This window comes from Amblyomma mixtum, chromosome 2 (assembly GCF_055824585.1).
Source record: "Amblyomma mixtum isolate Tamu chromosome 2, ASM5582458v1, whole genome shotgun sequence".
Classification (NCBI taxonomy): domain Eukaryota; kingdom Metazoa; phylum Arthropoda; class Arachnida; order Ixodida; family Ixodidae; genus Amblyomma; species Amblyomma mixtum.
Window position 1 is genome coordinate 239786626 of NC_143013.1, and position 8183 is coordinate 239794808.

An 8183-nucleotide genomic window follows, 5' to 3' on the forward strand; every position below is an offset into this window, starting at 1 on the left:
TCGACAGCATCGCCAATCATATTCTACACACGACGAGAGGACACAAAAACACTAATCATAGTATAGTGTGTGTTCCCGGACATGAGGGGATGAGGGGCAACGTGGCAGCAGACGAGTTAGCTCGCGGGTCGTCAACCGAGCAGACTCAACACTTTGCACCACGGGCACCTTTGACTCAGTTACCCCCACGTACTCAGATATACTCGATCATTACAGGGGTCAGCGGAAGCGCTAGCCAGACCCACACAAAAGGCTTACCAAAGAGGAGGCGATAGACTGGCGCGGACTACAAACCGGTACCTACCCGCACCTGCACAAACTACACAAGATTTTTCCTACACAATGCGCAGACGAATGTCCATGGTGTCAGGGTAGACCAACACTAGAACATGTCACATGGACCTGCCCTAAGGCAAGAGCCAAGAATAAACAACCCGAGTGTGATGCAGTGGGAGCACTTGCTGGCCAGCGAGGACGAGGAAGCGCAACGACTTCTCGTGCGCCGAGTCACGATGGCAGCAGTCAAGTGCGGCATCCTGGATCAAGGATGGACCACGGCACCCAGTGACCCGTGAGGGTCAAGAAAACTTTAAATTTGTCAACTATAAAGGTTTTTATCCATCCATCCATCCATCCACAGCTGTGCCCCCACCGGCGCGCCGGCTGCTAAGGAGGGGAGGAGGTTGCGCTTTTGTTTTCTCCTTTCCAAGCTCCCGCTTCATTGATTTCGCAGCTTAAAGGGTGTCCACTGCTGGTTATAACAGAAAACGGCGACGGCAACGGTGACGCCGCGAAACGCAGATACGGGCGCCTAAGAGCTGCGCTCTAAAACAAAGTATTGAGAATAAACTTCCTTTTCCTGCAATCAAAGATTCGTAATAAAGGTTTCTTTCCGAGGACATCTTTCGGAGTGCTGGAAGATGTTACAGATTAAACATATTTAATTTAGACAACAGCAGGGGAACGTCGAGCGCGACGACGCATGTCATCCGCTCTGGGTCCCTTCACGGCCAAAATGTCATTGGATGTCAACGTATGCAAGATGTACTCGCATGGTAGATCATGCTCGGTGAAGCCATGTGAAAGAAAATGTGGTCGCACTCTTTAGTAACAGGAGCCTGTTACCTGTATGTGTATGAAGAGCAGGCGGGGGCTCATTATTTTTCAGTTGTTTTGGTTAGCCCCATCCTAATGAATATGTTAGACAAGAGGCAGTGATATCTCTGTTTAACGATCGTACTCTCCGCTTTATCGCGGTCTTAGGCGACAACTAGTTGGTCTTTCTGTACAAAGAGGCGATGTGAGGGTTGTGTTAACGTCCGGAAACTGCACAGGAACTGTGACGGGGACTGTAGCTCGTTGTCGTAGATTGTGGCGCTCTCTGTTTGTAGGTTCTTTAATTGCTTAGGTTGCTTCCTTTCTGTGGTAGGCCTGCTCACGATGCGCATATGCCTCCAAAGGAATCTTTTATTCAAAAGAAAACGTTGCAGAAGCAGCCGTGGCACGTTCTGAAATACGATAGCTCAATGGCTCAGTCGATATGCAAAGAAAAAAATCAGGCCTTTACGCTTTTTACGTGAAAGCAAGAGAAACGAAGAGCGTTATATTTTTTTTTCACTATTCGTGTGCGACAGCTCCTTATTTTTTCTTTTGCTTCCGTTCGTTTTTGTTATCTTCTGCTCGTTCTGTTTATGCTACCTCTGTTTCCTGCCACAAAATGCCGCACAATTAGGCCCACTTCATTCAGTATGCCGCGACGGCTTAATTCCGCCCTGATTTATGCTTCAGAAGTAGTGAGAGACAGCACTTGCACGCACGCACCCATACACATACACACACAACACTCACGCCAAACGCATGCACCATCGTGTGCTTGCGTGTGCGCGTGTGTTTCGTGTATGTACGTGAGTGAGCGTGTCTGCAGGTTTCTGTCGTCGAAAGAAATTTGTAGGCAGCTACAATGTTCTCTACAATGGCACCGGTAACGCCATTCATTTGACTTCATTGTGCATTCAATACAAGCTAAGAGCTAACTGCGCCACTCCTTTTCTTTCATAGTTCTTGAGTAAGTGGCGTACACTGCCGAATCGATGTTTTATTAGCTTCAAATATCAGGTTAACTAATCTCACGTGCCGCAGTACCCAATTAGGAGACACTAACTTAACCGATAATGTCCATGCTTCAGGCTGTTGTGCCCAACATTCAAAGACACTGTTTTGCCGATTGCAGGCTGCGTGCCCATTGTAAAATAACTATTTCCTGTTTGTAGCTCGTGACATTACTGTAGGAGAACTGCATGTGAAACAAAAAACACAGGGGATCATGCACAGCAAAATGTTTCGTCGCAGTATTGCGATGAATCATTGTACTGTGACAAACTCAAGCAGCGCATGAATTGAGCGGTTTGTGTTGCACATCATGCAACTTAGTTGCTTTATTCTGCTCGGAAAAAGCAATACGTGCTTTTCTAAGAGATTTTACAACGGCAGCGTAATATAAACACTGGTAGTCGGTGCGGGTGTTAACCAGACGAGCTCGCCGTCGAATTGTCCGTCCCTGTTGTATTCGACGGCCCTCCAGTTTCGTTGTGGCAAGGCGGTCTGAACGGGCCACGAGGCTGCGAAAAAAAAGGCGCGTAAGAAACTATTTCTGCAAAGAACAACACATCAACTCCCGAAGTGTTCGCTCCTCATATAAACGGTTGCATTATATTGCACTATAGTTCAATTAGTGTCAACTGAATAAGTAACAATTAAACAGGAAAAATCACACTTTTCTTTAATGTCCAAGATATCGCTGTTAGTTTCACAAAGCCATTCGCTCGATGCAAGACCGAAGATTAACCTTTGCCCCAAAGTGGTACTTTTTAGCATGCTGCTCGTCATTGTTTATTTTCTAATTCTAGGCGCAGTATATTCGTGGATCATGTTTTCTTTCGTTACACAAGACTCTGAAAGTAGGGCACCTTACCGGTGGTGGGAAACCCTGGCCTGGTGGTCCGCTTCCACCTGGCGGTCCGCGACCTCTTGGTCCCTGAGAAGCTGCGGGTAAAAATAAGTTAACCATTGGTCAAGATAAATGTCAATCAAAGTACAAAAAATAAAAACGTTACGTTGTCAAATAAAATCCCCAAGGTCTCCATTTGATGTTTTCTGATTTCAGCAAACCATCGCGTCATCTTGGTAACTGGCAGCATCGTCGGCATCGATCCCCATATCATGTGTTTGTGCATTAAGAACCGTGAGACTAGAGCGGCGTCAAGTGCGCGTAACCATCATCAGACGAGAACATTTCCAAACAATCCACAGAAACACCAAACCCAGCAGCCAGTAGACATGCGTTTGTGGGGGAAATGCGCCCTTCTTCTGCGTTTTCGGGTCAAAATTTTTTCTCTTCTAGTATGCTCTTCGTCGGTGTGTACCACGTGTAATATTAGCAAAGTGGCTCTGTAAGTCTGGGAGGCCTTTACCAAGGACCTGGGTGTTAGGGGCAGGGAATTGATTAGCTCTTTACATTTCGACACCATTTATGAGGTTGCTAAAAATTCTCACCTAAGTATATGTGCACAAAAACAATTTTTCTGAGCTTTGCAACTAACAGAAATCCAGAAGGTCTAAAGAGACGAAATGTGTTTGGGCGTGTTGCGTAATTTTCTCTTTATTGTAATTGTTCTCGAGCCCACCAAGTACGCAACTATTCCACCATTAGAAGTTATGAGCCTGCATTATCTGGTCGTAATTGTGACCTCATTATTCTGTCACAAATATCCCGCGGATGTATTGAAAGGCTGCTGCACTGGCTATCTTTGAGAAAAATGCTTTCCACAATTGCAAATTGGAGACTAACACCTCTTACATTCTAACCCAGAATATGATAAGGTGTCTAGGACTAAAGTTCTTTGTTTCACTTTGTAAAGAGCATTAAGAAAGATCTCCATTTCGCAAGGTGTTTCACAAGCAAAGTGTTCTATCAGTTCAGTCGCGGCCACTCACCGGAAACCACCATCGCCAGACCAAGCAGCAGCACAAGAGTAAAGGCCTTCATCGCCGCCATTTCCGAGCCACCGGAAGAAAAGATGCCGTTCAAGGTGTTTTCTTCGGCTCTGGTGTCACCACAATACATGGCGCTTCTTTTATAGAAAAATCACAGAATTAATTTATGTTTCAGGGATGAGCAACAGCATGACTCATGTAGAGAAAGAGAGGACGTGTTCATTTTTGAATGGTTCAAAACATAATAAAAATTCACAAAATAAAATGCATATGGCTCTGGGTGCATTCGGCACGTGGAGTTCCGTCGCACCGGAAGCAGTCTGTAATGTATCCATGTGCAGTGAGAGCTTTTTTTTTTTAACTGGACCCGGAGATGTCTGCTGTACACACCCGGAGATGTCTGCTGCCAAAGCGCAGAACTATGAAACATTTCTCATCAGGAATTGAAGATAAAAAATCTACCAGCTATAATTCGCTGAAAACGTACTTTACGGCATCACGCCGAAACTTTTTTCAGCTAACAGGACATGCATTGCTTACAGCTATGCACAGCATTCTGCCGTGCCATGTGTCGGGTTCGAAGAAATGCAAACACACTACCAGCACCAAGCCACTCATCACTTGGTGCCTGCATTTGGGGCTGTCAGCTAGAGCGAGAGAGATGTCAAAACAACGGATCTACCGCACCGTCCCGGCGGCTAGCAGGAATGACAGATGAAAGAAATGTGCACAGGTGTTGTGCTTTACCTGGAAAAGGCGTCCCATGATCTGGGCCTCACGGTGTTTCTAGTGCGCTTGAATATGCGCATGCCAAAATGATAGCGACTTTCAAATGTGACACACAGGAACAAAATGGCGTTTTTCTTTGCCTGATAGCGAAACGAAAGTTTTGAGGGTTTCTGGCTAAAATTGTTGGTCTCAAATAAAGAAGCTCACTTTGTTCATGACACTGCGCTGATGATCACAAAGGAATTTAACATGTTCCAAAGATAATTGCTTAGGTGAAACTTGGTTGAAAAATAATATGCCATGAATTGGCATGTTTTGCGGGATAATCCGCTTTTATGGGCTGGAGACATTTTGTAGCTTAATTTAACAATTTCTGATAGTGTAAGCAAGGTGCATCGAGACCTCAGTACACAGGCACTTGAACACTTAGCTGACATTCAAATGCAGCTGCCGCTGTGTGGTTTTCAACCCGCGAACTTTGGGACTGATAAAAAATGGAGATTGATATTAGTTCTGTGCTGGCAGTAAAGATTGCTCCAACTGAATTTCACTACAGGTTTCACTGCCGCATCTTCTCAGCCACTTGTGGCTGCTTGTACGCCTTTGAAGAGTTCAGCGTCACATCATTGAAGAAAAATGGGATTATTTATTTGTTGCAAGAACAAAAACTGGTAAGGATGCTACAGACTAAGTTTCGCGAATAAGCTCCTGTAGTTTGTTTTCGAACATTCCTACTAGAACTTCTACGTTTTGAGCGTTGGAATTAGATTCAAATATAAAGAGTATTTGGAACAACTCATCGAATACGTCGAGTGCGCCGAAGAATCTGCTTTTCTTCGTGACACTTTGACGGCAAAAATCACGTTAGGTGTCAACATAAGAAAGAGTTTCCTAGAGCTTTATAATATTTGTCTCGCTGTATCCTGCCAACAGGACTGACGCTTAAGCATTTTACGCCTTCTTCTTCTTGTCCTTAAAAGGACTGATTTTTGTTTTCAGAAATGTGACAGGCTTGAAACGAATTTTTTCCCAAGTGTCCTTGCGTCATGACAAAGGAACCTTATGACGCGAATTCTCCTTGTTTGCGCCTCAAGCAGGATTATTTCCATTAATAAACTGTTAGAGACAATCTTTCGGCAGTTTTTTATAAAACACACGAGCACGAAAATCCGCGTTTTTATCTCACGCATGCCTTCTTCACGGCGACAAACTACGTCGGCACAGGCTTAAATTATTTGAAGTAGCCAAGTGCGGCATTCCCTACGGCTTTACTAAGTTGAAATATATTCTACCGGAACTTAAAAACTTAAAATTCCAGGGCAAGCTGACTGCAATGTTTCTTCATGCTTTTCGGGGAGTATGCATTTAGCTAGGTGCACTTACACTTTGTCGAAACGTATAGCTGCACTTTGTCTCATTTTTCTTTTCTTTATGCCCTTCCTGTTTATTTCTGTTGTCTGAAAAACAGGCTCACTGAGGCCACGTGAAAGAAATATTGTCTCACTGCTGTTAGAATAGCAAATGGTGGAATTTCGACGTAGCGGTAATATTTTCTATTACATTGCCAGCTAAGGGAGAGAGCTGCTCGTTTACTAGGAGCTGTGTCTACTAAATTTGCGGACTTTTGCATTGATAACTTTTTTGCTTTCGCTGCCGTCTTTCGTTGGTAACTGTGCTCTACTTGTCAATGCGCCTGCTCGCGATAGAAACCTAATGCAGCAATGGATCCTAGCGCTTATCTTTTTGAAGAAATAGCTCTACCACAGTTGTAGCGGCATGATATAAATCTGAAAACACAAAAGATCAGTTAAAAAAACCAAAAAATCCAAACGATTTTTTATGATCCTGGCAAGAAAAGACAACAGCTTGATTCTTTTTGCAGAATTGCGGTGCAAAGTTTTCTTCCTCACACACCTTTTTTTCTTTCGCTTCTCCTTTTTGCACACGTTTGCTGCCTCGTCCACGTCTACAACTCCTTTTTTTCCGTCGACAAAAATCTCAGCAACAGTGCAACCTGGCGAAAGGCACATAACGGTCATTCATACTTTAACTGCTGTCAGAAAAACACAATCTACCATGCAAGCATGTACAGGCGCGGCCATAAGTAAACGGAGCACGCTATTGTGTTCGAAGTGCAATCACGCCTTCTCCATTGGTAATGAAGTGGCGTTGCCTGTCTACAAGAAAGCCCACCAACCTTCTCTACCGGCGTGCGCGTTCCACTGCTGGAAATTTCAATTAGGTGACACGTGAAAAATCTTCGAAGACGGTTGCGTGCTGCGTTTACTTTTGTCCGCGCCTGTACGTATGCACAAAAGGTTTCGCATCTCTTTAGCAACAGTACTATCCATGGCTGCAGTAGCATTGGTAAAGGCTTCTGATTCTACTGCAAATGATACTGCATACGCAATACAAGGCTGCGAAAGGAGGGCTTTTTGCGCCACTTTAATTCCCTGCCGTGATCCTCAAAGAAATGGCACACGAGATGGAAAAAAATGTGTTGGTACTCGTAAACTATACTTCCCTTTTTCAAAAATCTATCTTGGTTGTGATGCGGGTATGCGCGACCGAGTTCCGGCTGCAAGTCACTAGTTCGATTCCCTGCTGGTATGTCATTTTTCCCCAAATGCATTTCGATTTCAGTTAGGCTTATCTCATCAAGGTATTAACGTTGCAATGGGTCCCCTCATACAGATACAGTTGTAAAAAAACTAGGTATACAATAACTGCACCACCCATTTAGGCAGCCCCCAAATCAATACGACTGCATCGGGTTCACACCATAATTTTTCTGTCAAGGCAACTTTCTGCTGAGGCATCACACTAGCAGCGATTCTCTGCGCTTTGCGGTTGAACGAAACAAAAATGTATGCGAGAACGTGCTTTTTTCCAAGCTTTAGCGGGAAAGAGAAGGAAGGAAATAATATCCCCGTTTGTATGCATTCTTGCAGAGACGCTCTGTACCTGGCTGAACGCATCTGGACGTTAGTTCACCACTGGCCATAGTCACCTAAAGCCCGAAGTGCCGAATGTCGTCAACAGGCCGTGATTATGATTGTCAATCATGATTCAACGCAGATGTTTCAAATATTAGCCGTTAGTGTGAAGCAGGAAAATCACAAGTTTGCAGTGATTGCAGATGATTTAGACACTGCAGCTTTTCGTTGGGCTCAGAGCGTGAAATGGCGGTCGGAGAAATTCCATTTTCTCCAGATAGTTCCGTTTACGCCGCTGAATACAGTTAAATACAAAGTGACATGCAGCAGGGATGGCAACTGGGCCTCTCCGGTTCCATTAGCGGCATGCTATCAGCTCAGCCGCGAGATGTTGAGTGGAAGGCTGCTGTCAATCCCACTTGTGTTCTTTGAAAAAAAAAAAGCTTACTTTTCAGAGAACAATGACACGAGTTGCCGAAAGAAGGCCATTCTGTACGCCGAATATATGACAGTTCTTGCTATTTT

At 44.5% G+C, this 8183-nt stretch overlaps 1 long non-coding RNA gene across 1 annotated transcript; it reads right to left on the reverse strand.

Moving 5' to 3' along the window:
- Positions 1–2408: 2408 nt before the first annotated feature.
- On the reverse strand, positions 2409–4091 carry LOC149363121 (uncharacterized). Its single transcript, XR_016288566.1, has 3 exons — positions 3994–4091; positions 2972–3042; positions 2409–2618 (listed from the first exon to the last, which is right to left on the reverse strand). It is a non-coding gene; the product is annotated as an uncharacterized LOC149363121 (long non-coding RNA).
- Between the last annotated feature and the right edge of the window lie 4092 nt (positions 4092–8183).